At 35.7% G+C, this 17,859-nt stretch overlaps 1 protein-coding gene and 1 long non-coding RNA gene across 18 annotated transcripts in view; both read left to right on the top strand.

The window, feature by feature from the left end:
* The window catches only part of LCORL (ligand dependent nuclear receptor corepressor like), a 162,448-nt gene that overhangs the window by 10,916 nt on the left and 133,673 nt on the right, over positions 1 to 17,859 (top strand). The window lies entirely within an intron of this gene.
* LOC146400329 (uncharacterized) lies at positions 535 to 4,980 on the top strand. The gene is made up of 3 exons (XR_014812211.1): positions 535 to 945; positions 1,531 to 1,701; positions 3,320 to 4,980. It is a non-coding gene; the product is annotated as an uncharacterized LOC146400329 (long non-coding RNA).

Raw genomic sequence — 17,859 nt, 5'->3', positions numbered from 1 at the left:
GGTGTTCTGGCAGAGGCCAGTTTATCCACCCAGTCCTAGGCATACTAGGGAAGCAGAGCAAAATGTGAGCTCTCTGGATATATGTTCTCCCGATAGCTACTTCCAGGGGTCTACTCAGTTATTCTTTACAAAATCATCAATCAGATCAGTCACTTCACTTCCCTTGGGGTAAGGAGATGCTCATACTGTGCTTATTTTTTTAATTATAGTTGATTTACAGTGTTGTGCCAATTTCTGCTGTACAGCAGAGTGACCCACTTGCTCATTCCCTCTCTTATATGATCAAACATTCCCTTTCTTATATTGTCTTCCATCCTGGTCTTTCCCAAGAGACTGGATATAGTGTCCTGTGCTATATACAGTAGGACCTCATTGCTTATCCATTCCACATGTAATAGTTTGCATCTACTAACCCCAGTATCCAGGCCATCTCACTCTCTCACCCTTCCCCTGGGCAACCACGAGTCTGTTCTCTGTGAATCTATTTCTGTTTTGCAGATAGGTTCATCTGTGCCATATTTTAGATTCCACATATAAGTGATATAATATGGTATTTTTCTTTCTCTTTCTGACTTACTTCAGTTAGTATAAGATCTCTAATTGCATCCAAGCTGCTGCAAATGGCATTATTTTATTCTTTTTTTATGGCTGAGTGGTATTCCATCATATATATATGTACCACATCTTCTTAATCCATTCATTTGACAATGGACATTTAGGTTGTTTCCATGTCTTGGCTATTGTTTTGTGTGGGTTTTTTGTTTTTTGTTTTTTTATCTTTCTAGGGCCACACCCATGGCAAATGAAGGTTCCCAGGCTAGGGGTGCAATCGAGCTGTAGCTGCTGGCCTACACCACAGCCGCTGTGACCACAAGCTACACCAGTGCTGGATCCTTAACCCACTGAGCAAGGCCAGGGGTCGAACCTGCATCCTCATGGATACTGGTCAGATTCATTTCCACCAAGCCACGAAGATAACTCTCCTGTCTTAGCTATTGTGAGGTTGTGTTTATGACACATCTGTCCTCATGGAAACAAGGAAAAGGTATTTCTCCTCTAATAGGATTAATTTTTGCAGAGCTGTATCTGGGCATATGTGTACTAGAAACAAAACAACTGTCATTATACTGAAAACAAATTAAACTGACATATTTAAAATATTTAATTCTAGTGTTTGAAACAGTCATTTTTTGTAATCTGAAAATAAATGTTTTTTTAAATAATGAACTAGATTTTCTCACAGGCATATGTAAGATACTTAAATAAAATGTATATTTGGCTAGAAAAGAAAGATAACTTTCCTTCATCAATTTTCTTTCTTCTTTTTTTTAAACACCTCCCCGCTTCCTGGCATATGGAAATTCGCAGGCTAGGGGTCAAATCAGAGCTGTAGCTGCTGGCCTATACCACAGCCACAGCAAAGCCACATGTGAGCTGTGTCTGTAACATACATGGCAGCTTGAAGCAATGCTGAATCCTTAACCCACTGTCTGAGGCCAAGGATTGAACCTGCATCCTCATGGATACTAGTCTAGTTTGTTACCGCTGAGCCATGATAGGAACTCCTCTTTATTAATTTTCAATTGACTTTAAATTTAGAAGGAATTAGTATGAAAGAATAGAGCACTTTATCATAGTGCAAAAGGCAGATACTTTGAAAAATAATCCTTTTAATTAGCTCTGATTACAGGTGCTTATGCAGTTTTTCACGGATATCTCTCTATTTTAAAAATGTCGTCAGTTGCTTTCTTGTTCTCTTCCTTTTCCCTTTCCGAACATTTCAGTATTAAAACCATGAAGTGGGTAAGTTTCCACACTGGATGAGGTGTGTGGGAGAGGGAGCCATGTCCTCTTGAAGGAATGGGATGTCAGAGCCTCTTGGGGGTGAGGAGGGTCTCCATGTGGGTTGATGGAGCTGGAGGCATGAGGAACAATCTGTATAAGAGGGCACATTAGTGTAAGGTTTTGGAGCCCAAGCAGGGTCAGTATGGTATTTGTGAGGGAGAATAACCTGGTACAGGGTAAGAGGATAAAGAGGGCATCCACTTGGAAGTGAGGGGTGGGGGGGCTAAGGGTGGACAGCAGAAAGGCATCTCTGTGGGAGGGTAGCCTAGTACGGGTATATTGAGTTGGGTGAGGTGGAAGTCCATGCACAGAGGCATCCCCCATGCAAGATCAGATCCTGAGGGTGGGGAGAGGAGGGCAGCTCAGTAGAGGGTCTGCTCATTAAAGAATGTTGCTTGCCTAAGCAAGATGAGGATATTCTTGTAGGAAGAGTGCCAGGTGCGAGGGATATGGGGCCCTGAGCGAGGTGGGGAGGTTGTACCTATGGAGGAGGTCTGGGAGTGTTGGTACAGAGAGAAGTAAAAAGAGCATCCCTGTGGGGATGGGGAAGCAACCACAGTAGGAGATGGATAACAGATGGAGAGACTGGTCAAATAAGGAAGTATGAAGGATAATGGAAGCCAGGCCTGTCACTGACTGGGAAGGGAGTTACCATTATAGAAGTTGAAAAAACTAGAATGCTCTCTGTAGTGTTGGATTGGAAAAGAGATATTGGTATCAAGTCATAGATTCCATTGCATATAAATATAGAAATGTACATGTATTTTCTATACTGTTGACCGAGAAGTGGCCTAGGAACAGTGACACCCCAGAGGCAGTGAGCATAATATTTCATTGTTAATTTACTAATTTTAATGGTTTTATTTGTAAGAGAATGCCTTTGTAGGAAATAATTAATAAAGAATTCAAGGGTGATGGGATATTATGTAGGCCATTTACTCTCAAATGGTTGGAAAAGTAAAAGTTCTTACCATACCTAAAACATTTTCTGTAAATTTAAGATTGTTATAAAGTAAAAATATTTAAAAGCAGTGCCATTAGTCTAAATATTACCTTCTCTTGAATTAATCTCTTTCAGCCCTTAAAACCTCATAGTTGGTAATATCGAAATTGACTTAACAGACTTTTCAATGATAAAGAGTTGCCCTTTGCAACAATGATTAACTAATATCTATTGAGCATTTACCGTGTGTTAGACACTGTGCTAAGCTTTTATTGTATTACTTACATTTAATTTTCACATGTAAAATAGTAAATATAGTTTTTAATCTTCATTTTACACTTGAGAAAGCCAAGGGCTAGAAAAGCTGACTTCTCCAAGACTTTCCATCTAGGAACTATAAAGGTAGAATTCACATCTAAGTCTATTCACATCTGAGTCTTTTGGTCAAACCTAGTTTAAAAATTAGCCAATCAGGAGTTCCCATAGTGGCTCAGCGGTTAACAAACCCAACTGGCATCCATGAGGATGCAGGTTCGATCCCTGGCCTTGCTCAGTGGGTTAAGGATCTGGCGTCATTATGAGCTATGGTGTAGGTTGCAGACGCAGCTCGGATCCTCCGTTGCTGTGGCTCTGGTGTAGGCCGGAGGCTACGGCTCCAATTGGGTACCTCCATATGCCACAGGTGCTGCCCTAGAAAGAAAAAAAAAAAGAAAAAAGAAAAGAAATTTTCAGCCAGTCTGATCCTTCCTGTTTCCTGGTCAGATAGTTGCATTTAAAACTTTAGTACTAGAGCTGTAATCTGTTTTATTTTAGAATTTTGAGTTTTAGGAGGAGGGAAAAATATTCTGGGTTTAGACTTTCTTGGCCTTTTGCTCCTGGTCCTGGAATAAGAGAGAATCCGTTAAGGGTTCCCTTGAGATCAGTTAATCAGGGAATAGTATCCCCAAATTTCTTTCTTGGTCTTAACATTGAAAAGGGAGAGAGGTAAGAACATGGAGTGAGTGGTGCAAGGTTTTCGCCAGCATAGATTTAGTCTGGATATAGAGATGTAAAGTTAACCCTCTGCCAATTCCAAAAATGATGGTCGTACCCTTTCTACCTCCTTTAAACTTTTACCAATAATGGGAAATGATCAAATAGCTGATGACAATTTAAAATAAAATTCCATTTTAACTCTCCTTTTGCCTATGCTCCCCTATACCCATTTAGAGTATAGGAAAGTAGTGGTCTGATAATTATTTAAACACACCAATGTTACGGCATCAACCCAATCATTACCTATTTTTTTTCTTCTTTGCCTTGTTATTCACCCTTTGAATATGTCTGTTCTAGCATAGGTATAACTCATAAATGAAGTAGTATTTCCCTGACTACATATTAGCTTATTTACCTAACTTATTAAGTTATCTTATTTAGCTACCTTACCTTCATTCTTCTCCTGAGTCTGAAGCCATAAGCCTTTTCATTTTCTGTCAGAATGCGTTTTTGCTGACCTTCTCACTTTTTACACCTATTCTAAAATTGCCCTTTTAGTTTTGTCAAGAATAATTGGATTTTCAGTGTTGAAGGAAGCATGGCCATCTGCTATAATCCTTTCATACATCTTTTTTTCTCCTCATAATTTTTTTCAGTAAATATTTATGGGGCAGGCATTGTGCTAGGTTACTCAGATGCATTATATTGTCTTTTTGAAGCAAATAATAGTAATTATTGTTATTTTAAATTATTTTACTTTACTGTGGATTAGGCAAGTGCTTACACTAGAATTCATTTGACTTTCACAGCAGTCAAATAAATAGGAACTATTTTTACCATCCCCACTTTACAGACAAGGAAGTAAAGTGCCTCATAGGTAGTGAAAAACCATTGAAAGATTTTAAAGCATAGGAGTTACATAGTTTAATTTGTGGTTTTATAAGATTACTTTGCCCTTAGAGTAACAGGAGAATAAGACAGGCAGATTAATCATGGGAAAGTCAAGATAGCCCAACCAAAGGGTTCCTTTGTGGTGCATTGGGTTAAGGATCCAACCTTGTCACTGCAGCGTCTCAGGCCACTGCTATAGTGCAGGTTTGATTCCTGACCTGGGAACCTCCACATGCTTTGGGTGTGGCGGAAAAAAAAAAAAAAAAAAAAAAAAGATAGACCAACCAAGAAATACTGAGGGACTGAAATAAAAGTAGTGGTAAAAATGAAGGACGAGGCAGAATCCAAAAGTTAGGAGGCATTATGATCAACAGATTTTAACCATTGATGATCATGGGCATACAGAAAAAGTCAGAAGAATAGAAAATCATTTCTAGGCGTAAGAGGCCTATTTGGGAAATTCCCTGGTGACTCAGAGGGTTAAGGGGTCTGGCATTGTCACTGCTGTGGTGTGTGGATTTGAAGCCTGGCCTAGGAACTTCTGTATGCCACACATGTGGCCAAAAATAAAATATTTAAAAAGTAAGAGGTCTGATTAGATTGTGGGATCATTATCCAAAATGGAATATAGAGCAGTTTTCATTTTGAGTAGTAAGGTCACTATTTAAGTATATTGATATCTAGGATCAACATATTAGGGTATGCTAGTTTGCCATAATCCAGTTGTTGTAAGAGTATGTACAGCAAGACCTCTAAGGAAAAAGTGGAATGTGGTAGAGTATAGATCAGAACTTTTGCTGCAGGAATCATGTGGCACCTCTGCATTCTTGTATTCTTAAGAACCTATACGTTTGTAGGTACAGAGATGTCTTTAGACCTTGATTATCATAATATGTATGGTGTTTTTTTCCCCAAAATTTTATCCCTTATTATCTGTGAGGAAAACATAGTGTAGGTATACTTAGTAATTTTATGTTATATTTTTTGTTTGATATGTAAATAACTTTATAATAAACATAAGTAATTTGGGAAGACCACCTTGTCAGTTTTCACAAATTGTGTTGAAGTTGGTAGAGTGAATGCAGCATGGTTCATTATAGCTTTGCCGTATAATGATTACTTCTTTAAGTGAAACTCTAAAACATTTTCTCAATCTTCATTTTTTTCTGTCTCCTCTCAGTTATAAGCCTGCTTTTTTTATATTTGATTTACTTGCTCTCTTTCCAGTTGTATGTCTTTCAGGTATCCCAAATATAGCATTATCTAAAACTGAACTCTTGATCTCCCTCTACCAAATACCAGATCTGTTCTTCTGATTTTCTTCATCTCGTTGTACCTAGTTTCACAAATCAGAAATCTGCAAGTCATCTTTCACTTACTCTCCGTCTCCTCTCCAGTACTCAGTTCACCAATTATTATTTATTATGTATGCCTTAAGCCATCTTTTCTCCCCCAGTTCCACTCCATTCTAAGTCAGTCTTATTTTTTTTTGGCCTGGATTACTGCGAAAATATTTAATAGTTTCTCCTATTCTGCTCCAGTTCTTTTTAGTTTAACTATATGATTCAAACAACATCTGATGAGGTATTTGCTCTATTCTCAACAATGACTTCGTTTTGCACCTGAGGCAAAAGCAGGGAAGTTTGGTATATTTTGCTTTTTTTGAAAATTATTATAGCATACTCCAAAGTTGCAATGTGGCAGAAACCATGAGAGTACAGAAATTGACTTGAAGCCCTTTTGTGAATGTTTTTTACCTTAAGGAATTAGTCCTTATTCTCGTATTTAATTAGATATCAATTGACTTTTTTGTTAGTTAGCTCTCAAGTGGTGGGGTTCACAGGAATGCCACTTTCCACATTCCACTCAGTAAATTTACTATTTCAGTTCTCTGTTTTATGCCAACCCTCTGCAAACACTGATGGTTCTTTCTTTGGGGAAATCAAAAGTAGCTTTCCCAGGGGAATATTGGAAAGCTTAGGAATAATTTATAAAAGTCATTATGGGAAATTCTAAATATATAAAAAAGAATAAAACATAATGAATCTCCATATTTCTGTGTCCCAGCTTTAGCAATGATAATATTGTAGATTCTGGACTAATTTTTAATATAAAATTTTTTTATTAGAACAAAATGGATGTTGGTTGTCTGAATTCAGCAGTCAATCCATTCCTTGTTCTAATGTGAGTAAAGCCAGATAACATATTTTGTTGTGGTAGCTGTGGATTTATGCCAGTTGTGAAGAGTATCATGACATTTGTGATATCTTACTGCTTGCTTTTAGGCTTAATACAAACTATTTTTGGTTGTATATGGTTTGGTTATGAGCCAGAAAAATTGAGTTCTAGACCCCAGAAGCTCTTCCCTTTTCTTTTGTTTTCTCTCCCCCAACTTTTTGTTCTGCTGTTTGAATAGCTGTAAAACCTATAAACCTTTGCTGCTATCTTGGATCTATCTGACATTTTATATTTATCAAGCAAATCAAAAAAGGAACTGCTTATTAATAGATTCATTGCATATGTTGAAGAGCAATTCATTGTTCTTAATCTTGTAGAACCATTGAATTAGCAGTGATGTAACTGATGTTTCACAGTGTCTTAGAGCGTTCATCTTATTTGGTTGTTTTTGAAATAACAATACCTTACTAAAAATATTTTCACATTAATGTTACAGTATTTGTTAGCACTCATGACAATTTGTTACTTAAAATTTTGTTTTGGGTATTTATTCAGATCCACATCAAATTCATCTTTGACTTAGGAAATCTGAATTTTAGGCAATATGGATAGAAATTTATAGAGACAGATGTATATATAGGTATACACACACAGATTTGTAAAATTTGTCCTTAGTAATAATAATTTTGATGATTCTAGGAGACTATTTTTAAAAATGTTTTTAGTTTAATTAGTAGTTGAAGAGAATGTCTTGTTGACATTTGTGTGCTTTTACAATTATATAAAAAGTATTAAATTGAGATTTTTATAGTAAATTATGAATTTGGAGTACTTTTAATTTATTAGCTGTGTAAGCTTTAGAAAGTTATAAACTATTATCTCAAAAGTTGTTACATATTAATTTTCAAATCAGTGCTTATTTTTATTCTTCCTTTCTTTTTACTGGACCTGTCTACATGATTTGTTGACAGCCTCTTCTTAAATCCTTTTTTAAGTTTCACGTTTTCTTTCCTTGGATAATTTTCCTAAACTCAAATATGACCATAGCACTCTCTGTAAAATTGTTCAATGTTTTCTCACCATCTTAGAATAAAGTCTGAATTCTTTGTTTACATGATTTGTTGACAGCCTCTTTCTTCTTAAATCCTTTTTTTAAGCTTCACGTTTTCTTTCCTTGGATAATTTTCCTAAACTCAAATATGACCATAGCACGCTCTGTAAAATCCTTCAGTGTTTTCCCACCATCTTAGAATAAAGTCTGACTTCACAGTATGGTTTAGAAAAGCCCAGCATAACCTACTGCCTCTGTTCTTTAGTCTTTTTGTCTGTCGTTCTGCCTTAGGCACTACCATCAGGAGCTGCATCAGCACAGTGATAGTATAATAATAGCAGCTAACATTTATTAAACACCTATTAATATCTGAGCCAGATATGTGCTTTACACATACTCTGTCCTTTAATTCTCAAAATAGTCTTGAATGTAGGTATCGTAGTTAACATTTTACAGAGGAGCCGTGCTGAACCCTTTTTGGATCCTCAAGCATTGTGCCTTTGGGCTTTTGCATATTTATTTTTTCCTCCTAGATTATCATTAGTTTCTATTCATTTCTTCTTTTTGTAAACTTTTTTTTTTTAAATATAACTATGTGGAGAAAAGATATAGATCATAAGCTTACAAGTCAGTGAACAAAATGAGCATTCTCTTATCACCACCAGATCAAGAAATAGAACCCCCCAGAAGTCACCTCATAACCCCTCTTCATCACTAATCTCTCCCCTTTTCATGCACGAATAATATTCTAACTTCTTAATACCATAAATTATTTTCACCTATTTTGAGAAACTTTGCTTGAATGGAATTATATAGCTTTTATTCTTTGTGTATAGCCTCTTTAACTCACTACCTTTGTGAGATTCATTCATGAGGTCTCCTATCAATACAGTTTATTCATTTTCATTGCTCTATAATATTCCTATATGTAAATATGTGATAATTTATTAATCTAGTCTGTTTTGAACTATTTTTGGTTGTTTCCAGTTTACACTCTTACAAACAATACAGTGAACATACAGGTACATGTATCTTTTTGAATGAAAGCTTTGGATAATATACTCAGGAGTGGGATTGCTAGATCATATGGTAGTTCTATATTTAGCTTTCTGAAGAACCTCCATACTGTTTTCCATAGTGGTTGTACCAATTTACATTCCTACCAGCAATGCAGGAGTGTTCCCTTTTCTCCACACCCTCTCCAGCAGTTGTTATTTGTAGTCTTATTAATGATAAGCCATTCTGACTGGTGTTACTGTGATGAAACATGATGAAATATGAGAAAAAGAATGTATGTATATGTATGACTGGGTCACTGCTGTACAGCAGAAATTGATAGAACAGTTGTAAATCAACTATAATCAAAATTGTTTTTTTAAAAAAAGAAGGCAAAAAGCCCCCCAAAATACAGTTAACGTTCTTTTTTTTTTTTTTTTTTGCTTTGTGGCGTATGGAAGTTCCTAGACTAGGGGTTGAATCAGAGCTACAGCTGTTGGCCTATGCCACAGCCACATCAGCACGGGATCTGAGCCATGTCTGTGACCTATACCAATGCTCACAGCAATGCTGGATCCTTAACTCACCCCAAGAGGCCAGGGATCGAACCTGCATCTTCATGGGGATCCTAGTCGGGTTTAACCGCTGAGCCACGAAGGGAACTCCGAACATTCTTATATGTGATACATTTTTAATTTTGATTCAACTTCTGGGTTATTTTTCTATTGCATTTTAGCTAATTAGAATTAAAGCTTTTCATAGCCTTCCAAGTTTGGATTTGATATCCTTCTGTATACCCTGATATCACTCTCTCCTTCCTTTGTCATAAACATTTATGCTATGTTTCCCACTAAGTTCAGAGTGTGTGTGTGTATGGCAGAGGAAAAAATATGTTTTCTCCTTCTCCATTTTCTTGGCACCCACTGACTAGTTAAATAAGAGTCAAGTGAATGAGCTTTTTTAATACATTTACCCTTTCACAGCTAAAAAATAAATAAGCATAAATTTAATGGAAATTGGATAACATACCCTCTGCTTTTGTTTTATTCTCTTCAGTTAGTTGTTTAGGGTTACCTTAAAATTAATTGTTATCAAGTTATGTTGAAATTTTTTAATTTATCAGACATCTAGGTTGTCCGTTTTGTACTTTACATTCTGCTGTTCAGCTCTTGTGCAAACTGTTTTTGGAAATTTTCCTTATTATTTGTGGCATATTTAATAACTTTATTTGTGGCAAATGATATTATTTTCCCTTTGAAGTTGGTATTGAGTTTTTAACATAGCCAAAAGACATTTGAAGCCAAGACAGTAAATTTATGAATGATAGAGTGTATCAAAAGTGAGTTGTGAGAGTTCAAGGAACATAGACTCTCTGCTGCTACTATCCCCTTGTGGCTTTGAAAAGGACTTCGTTTTGTAGAATTAAGAATTCAGGTAGAGTTAAACCATTGAGATAAACCAGAGTTTATAGTCTGTTTTGTTTTTGAGTTACTTGTGTCTTAAAAGCTGGTTACTTTTGCAAGTTTCTTCTCTTGTACTTTATAGTTAAGTGTTATTTCCTTAATTTGTAAGAATGTTTTCATTTTTAGCCCTTTTCATCTTGAATTAATCTTCTCAGAAATTAATAGCTACCACGCCATTCATTACTAACACCCTACCCCTCCAAAATTAAACAATAAAAATAATGTACCTTCTACCATCTTATTCTTCTCACTTCCTCGTTGGCTTTGGCTCTCTTTTCTTACTCATCTCAGGCATTCTGTATAATATTTATTGAGCTTGTCTGCTCTTTGTCTTTCATCTCCATTAAACTATGACCTTAAAAGACAGTTGTTTATTAGTATTAGGAGTTTAACAAAAATGTTGACTTGCATAAAGACTTTGTCACCTGTTTTAGTCTTCTCTAAAAATACTGTTTGCCACAAATGGTCATTTTTATATTAGTCATCTTTTTTATTATTTTAAAACTCTCTACTTCTTTATTTAAAAAGCACTGTATTGTTAAGAATAGATAGCCTCTCCCTTCAGCCAAATCCTTTGTCAGCTGCGTTTATTAGGTGAGTCACTGTGACATATCCTGAGGTTAGTACAAAGGCAATAATGTCCTTGTCAACTTGCTAAACATTCTAGTTCCCTTTCTCAATCCAAAAAAAAAAAAAAAAAAAAAGGCTCAGGTTATGATATGAACATGCTTGGAGAATGAGGTGCTAGTAAAATTGAATTCTGACAAGTAAGATTGGAAAAGTCTCATACCATTTGGACAGTATTTTTGTGTACTAGGTTTTTGTTTTCTGAACACAAAAAGTTGGAAGAACATGTTCTAAGTTAGTTTGGAAGACAGGACACTTGACAGGTGAACAAAGATGGGAGAAAAACATTTCAGACAGACAACTATATGCAAAGCTCAGATTTGTAAATAACATACTTTTGTTTCTTATAAGTAGCCTATAATTATGATGGAGTTGTATAAAATGAGGTTGGAGAATAGGCAGGGGCTATATCAGGTAAGTCGTATATGCTATCCTAAAATATTTATGATTCATCCTATAAGCAGTGGAAATCCATTGAAGAGTTTTAAACAGAATTAGTATAGTTGTCTGTTCTTTTAAATGGTGAAAGTTGATTAGGACAGTGATTTCAGTATCCATTATAAGAGCCTTGATAATCAGAGATACTCCAGTAAATTTTACATTTTCTGTACTGCTGAAAATAATGTTTAGTAGAGGTAAATCTTTAAGGTAACAAATTTACTGTTTAAAACCATACAACATTTTTTCAACTTTCGAACTGTATCAGGCCTACAAAAAATTTACAGAGTGATATAATGTATATTCAAGTACCTTGCATCTTAAGAAATAAAAATAAAATGTGACAGATGAAATTCTTATCTGTCTTTTACTGGTCCTATTTCCTTTCCTCCATCCTAGAGGTATATATTTTTCATTTGCTGTCAGTTCTTCTATGAAGTCTTCATTGTCTACTTTCTGTAAGTTATTTCACTGTAGGAGTCAGATATGCTTTATGTACTGGATGTCTTTCATAAAAGTTGCACATTAAGTTTTTTTGTGTTTTAAATGCTCAGCAAACCTTCTGTTTAAATGATTAGGTTTCTTCTTAAAGTATACTATCCCATTTTTTTCATTTGTGTATAAATCTAGTTGTTTTATGTATTAGGCTTTCTTGAAATGAGATATTGTCAGTGCTGTAAAATATGGATATTCTAGTGTTATATCTTTGTAAGAGTAACTTAAAATTCAGGTATCTGAATTAGATTTTATTCCGACCTAAGTATACAGGTACAAATTCAGGACATGGATTCTTCTTAAACAAGGTAGGATATAATAAGTAAATGACTATGAATTTCAGAAAAATGCTTGCCAGGGGAAAGATAATTATCAAGTTTTAATTTACAGATTGGGCTGTGTTTCTTAAAATTGTTTTGAGAATGTCTTTGGTTTCAGAGTGAAAATTTTCTTTCAAACATTGATTCAACAAATATTTGAATGCCTTACATGGGCCAGATACTAGGGCTATTATAGCAAGCAAGATGACATGAACTCATCCTTTTTGGAGCTTATAAAATTTTGTGGCATTTATCAAATAAAAATATCAAATAAAGATTTATTTATCACTCTTCTTCCCCAGATTTGAGTGAAGGGCAGAATTCTTATCTCTTCTGGCTCACTGATGTTTCCCCAGCTTCTAGAACACCTGTAGGCATGAAGATATTTGTTTGATGAATAATTGATTAGTTGGGAAGAGACATTAAAAAATTATACATGATTAATTAGAATTGTAATAGGTGCTCCAAAGGGAATATTAAACAAAATAAAGCATGTAACAATGGGTCTAATCTAGTCGAAAGCTAGATTAGATTAGGTGAAGCTTTAAATTTGAGGCAGTGATTCTTTCCCTCCCAGCTTTATTGAGGTTTAATTGACAAATAATATGGAATATATTTAAAGTATACATGTGATGATTTGACATATGTATACTATGTGCAGTGATTACTACAATCAGGTTAATTAATACAGTCTGTCACCTCATATGGCTGACTTATTTGTTTTTAGTTTTTAGTGTGTGATGAGAAAGCTTAAAATCTACTTGCTTAGCAAATTTCAAGTACATAAAACAACAAGCTCCTCAGAGTTTATTCATCTAATATGGAAGGCTTATACTCTTTTACTAGCCTCACTTCATCTCCCCTAATACTCCATTCTCTCACAACCACCTAGTCTACCTTCTGTTTCTATGAGTTTGTCTTTTTTTCCCTCCAGATTCCACATATAAGTGAAATCATACAGTACTTGTTTTTGTCTGGCTAATTTCACTTAGCAGAATGTCCCCTAGATTCATCCATTTTGTTTCAAATGGCTGTATTTCCTTTTTTTCTTATGACTGAATAATATTCTGTCGTCTGTATGTACCACATCTTCTTTATCCATTTTTCCATGATGGATACTTAGGTCGTTTCCATTCTTGGCTGTTGTGAATAATGCTGCAGTGAACATAAGGGTACAGATACCTCTTTGAAATAGTGATTTTGTTTCCTTTGGATATATACCCAGAAGTGGAATTACTGGATCATATGGTGGTTCAGTTTTTAGTTTTTTGAGAACCCTCCTTACTGTTTTCCATAGTGACCACACCAATTTACATTCTCCACCAACAGTGTACAAGGGTTCCCTTTTTTCCATACCCTCTGCAGTACTTATCTCTTGTCTTTCTGATGACATCCATCTTAATAGGTGTGAGGCGATTTACATTTCCCCATGATTAGTGATGTGGAACACTTTTTCATGAATGTTAGCCATTTTTATATCTTCTTTGGAGAAATATATGTTCAGTTCCTCTGTCCAGTTGTTTTTTTTTTTTTTTTTTTTTTTTTCCTTTCTTTTTTGGTCTACCCTAGGCATATGGAGTTCCTGGGCCAGGGATCAGAATCGAGCTGCAGTTGCCACCTACACTGTAGCAGTGGCAACGCCAGATTTTTTAACCACTGTGCTGGTTAAGGGATCAAACCTGCGTCTGCGACCTACACCACAGCTCACGGCAATGATGGATCCTTAACCCACTGAGCAAGGCCAGATATCGAACCTGCAACCTCAGGGTTCCTAGTCAGATTCGTTAACCACTGAGCCATGACGGGAACTCCATGATTTGTGTGAGTTCTTTATATATTTTGGATGTTAACCTTTTCTCAGATGCATCATTTACAAATATTTTCCATAGGTTGCCTTTTTAGTTTGTTGGTTTCCATTGCTGTGCAGAAGCTTTTTAGTTTAATGTAGTCTCACGTGTTTAATTTTACGTTTGTTGCCTGTGCTTTTAATATTATATCCAAAAAAATTATCACCACGACTGATGTTAAGGAGCTTTTTTCTTCATGTTTTCTTCTAGAAGTTTTAGTGTTTCATTGATTTTTAAAATGAAGATTTTAAGAATGAGTAGGAGTTATCTAAACATGTTTATAAATGGGGGCAAGAATGGAGGTTAGATTGTATTGTAGGCAGAAGGAACAACTTTATGTATATGGGATACAATGTGGCTTTTTCTAGGGTTTAAGTGTTGGAGGGCTTCCTGGGGATGTTTCAGATAATATGGTACCAGATGACAACTAGCTTTGCTTTTATTTTGTACTGAAATACTGAATACTTGTGGTAAAAACAGTAATGTCATTACAATACTAGCAACTAAAATAGAAAAAAATTTTTGAAATGGTAGTTTTAAAGTATTTTGATTCTGATATTTGATGAAAACCTGTTTTAGTTAGAAAATGAGACTCTATCTTCCATCCATGTACTGATGATCTGTAAATCTGTGTTTCTACCTCCAGATGTTTTTGATTTATGCCCACATACCCAAGTTAGCATATCCAAAAGTGAACTTTTATATCTACCAGTCATATAAGATAAAAAAAAAAAAAGAAACACTTTATGGATTTTCTGTCCCAGTGAATTTTGTTTTGTTTTGTTCTTTTGGCCTTGCCCACTGCATGCAGAAGTTCCCATGCCAGGGCTCAAACCCGTACCACAGCAGTGACAACACCAGATCCTTAACCTACTGAGCCATCAGGGAACTCCCTCAGTGAATGTTTTTTCACTCAGTTTTTCAAGCTAGAAATCTTTACCCCTCTCACTTCCACCCTAAAGTAATGAGACTATGTCACTATTTATTTTTTTCATGTAATTGTATTATATGGCTGAAATCCATTTTCTTTTTCTTAGGTAAACTTCTGCGTGAATTTATGTTCTTGTTTTCTCTCTGCTGTATTTGTGTAACCAAACAAAGCAATGGCAATATTGCTCTATTGCTCTTTCCCCATGTTAATCTATGTGCTAGGTGTTGATTGAATGATCTTTTCTGAATGCAAAGCTAGTTCTGTCTCTTAACTGCTCAAATGCCAACCATTTCTCATTCTGGCTTTCAGGATAAAAATTAACTACTTGGCAAAATGCTCTAGGTCCTTCAGGATCCATGTCGGGGGTATCTCTCCAACCTTTTATATTGCCCTTCTTTCACATCATATTCTTTACTTTTGCCATACTTTTTTCACCTTCTAGACAAGCTGTTTAAATTAATTAAAACTTAATAAAATTTAAAAATCAGTTCTTCTCCTGTGTCGGACAGCACAAGTACAGAACATTTCTAACATCACGCAAATTTCTGTTACATGGTGTTGTACCTGAGCATTTTAAGCTTTCTCTTCCTTCTCTTTATGCAGGCTGCTCTCCTTTGCTCAATGCGTAATGTGGCCTTCCTCGGTTTGCCTAGCCAATTCTCATTGTTCCATTAAGACTCAGTTTGGGTGTCCTCATTTCTGGAAAACCTTCCCTGACATCACCTTTTCTTTTCCTCTTCCAACTCCAAGGTCTGAATTCTTGCCTTTTGCCTTAATGTTTATTACATTTAAATTTAAGGAGTCATTGTTTGAAATCAGGATTTTAGAAGGTACAAGTACTGAAATTTGTATGTAGTTTTATGTTTGTGGTGCATGGATTTACCACCGTGAAAGTAAAGATGCGCTTAAATGTATTGTCCAAGTACCGACTGAAAAAGCACTCCGTTAAATAACTGTGACCTTAGGAAAAGATAGTCAGTTTGTATGTTATGTAGGTCAGAGTTCTCAGATTTGCTGCTTGAATGATAATTGCATACATTTAATTAGATTTTAAAACATAGAATTGAATCTAGCAACTCAAGAATTTATCTGAAGGTAAATTTATAAGTAGAAAAGTGTTGTGTCAAGTGTATTTCCATTACAAAAATACAGTATTAAATTTCTGCCTGTCAAATCAACTTTAATAATCAGCGTTATGATAAACAGAGTGGGGAACACAGAAAGCATCGGAAGGGCACTTACCCTCACTCAGGTTTTTATATTGTTATCAGTACATTTTACCTCTGCTCTGCTTTAGTTACCCACTTCTCCTCATGTCTCACTATCACATGCTATGTTTCACTTCTGTAATCATTAGTTTGGATATACTTCTGTTTGACCAGGATGAGGAGAGATTAGTTTCAGTGTTAAGTTTAGACCTTCAGAAATGGTATTAGTGAGTCAAAGAGAACATAAGAAAGGAAAATGTGATTTTTTTGTAAGGGAGGACAGAGACTTCGGATTTTTGCCCAGGGCCTTTTGTTCTAGGGAAGGCACAAAAGACACATTCTTCTTCTTGCCTATTTGTAATAGATTTAGTGACTGTAATTTCCTAAACAAAGATCTTGATGAATGTTCTAAAGAGAGGTAAGTTTTTTTTTTTTTTTTTGGTTTCTGTTTGTTTTGGGTTTTGTTAATCTATCCAGCAATATAAGGCTGTCATGGGATAGATTAAGATGCCAAATATTAGAGTACCACTTTGTGGCTTATGTAAACAATAGATTTTTCAAGATAGTTCTGATTTCAAATATTCAAATTTAAAAGGTAATTAAGGAGTTCTCATCATGGCTCAGCGGTTATCTAACCCAGCTAGCATCCATGAGGACACAGGTTCGATCCCTGGCCTTGCTCAGTGGATTAAGGATCCCATGTTGCCATGAGCTGTGGTGTATGTCACAGAGGCGGCTCAGATTTTGAGTTGCTGTGGCTGTGGTATAGGCCGGTGGCTCCAGCTCCAGTTGGACCCCAAGCCTGGAAACCTCCATATGCTGTGAGTGCAGCCCTAAAAAGATAAAAAGACTAAAAAAATAAAAAATAAATAAAAGTTAATTAAAATTCAGGAAACCAGAACCCCACTTTCCTGAACTCAGTTGAATTTAGCTACATTTGGGGTTGGAAAAGCTTCATTAATACAGTTTATCTGTTTATCTCATCCATCTTTCCATCCATCCACCCATCCTTTTTTGGCTGCACCCATGGCATATGGAAATTTCCAGGCCAGAGATTGAATCTGAGACCCATCTGAGACCTATACCACGGTTACAGTGACACCCAATCCCTAATCTACTGCACCAGTCTGGGGATCAGACTGGCAGTGCCACAGAGACAATGCCAGATCCTTAATCAATTGCCTACAGCCACAGTGAGAACTCCTAATTTAGATATTTAAGTTGCGTGGCTAAATACGTAAAAGAGGCATTTAAAGACAAATAGATATTAATGAAGAATGGTTTGATTAGGGATGCTTTCTTAGAAGACCTGGGTTTGAGTAGACAAAAGAAGGAATGGAGAACAAGAAGCGGAGGCCTAAAGAGACATAGGGAATGGAGAGTGTTTGGGGAATGGAGTTGAGACAGGATAAGAACACCTGACTAGAGTAGAGGATTGACTGTACAGGTAGAAGTTGATTTCACCTGTCAGAGAAGGAATTAGGATCATCTGAACTCTCCTGTAAAATCTCATATTCATGTGATCGTATAACATTGTCCTTATTTTTGTCTTCTTATTCTTCTAGTGTCAGACTTTTTTTGAAATAGTTTTTCATGTATACTTGTATCCTACTTTTGCTTTCAAATCATTGTTCTACTTCTGTACGAAAGG

Source organism: Sus scrofa, chromosome 8, assembly GCF_054392235.1.
Source record: "Sus scrofa isolate SSC_HxYL_T2T_F1_AM1 chromosome 8, Sscrofa_HxYL_maternal_Yorkshire_Landrace_v2.0, whole genome shotgun sequence".
Lineage (NCBI taxonomy): Eukaryota > Metazoa > Chordata > Mammalia > Artiodactyla > Suidae > Sus > Sus scrofa.
Note: the sequence above shows the minus strand (reverse complement) of the source record. Positions and strands in the feature narration are given on the sequence as shown.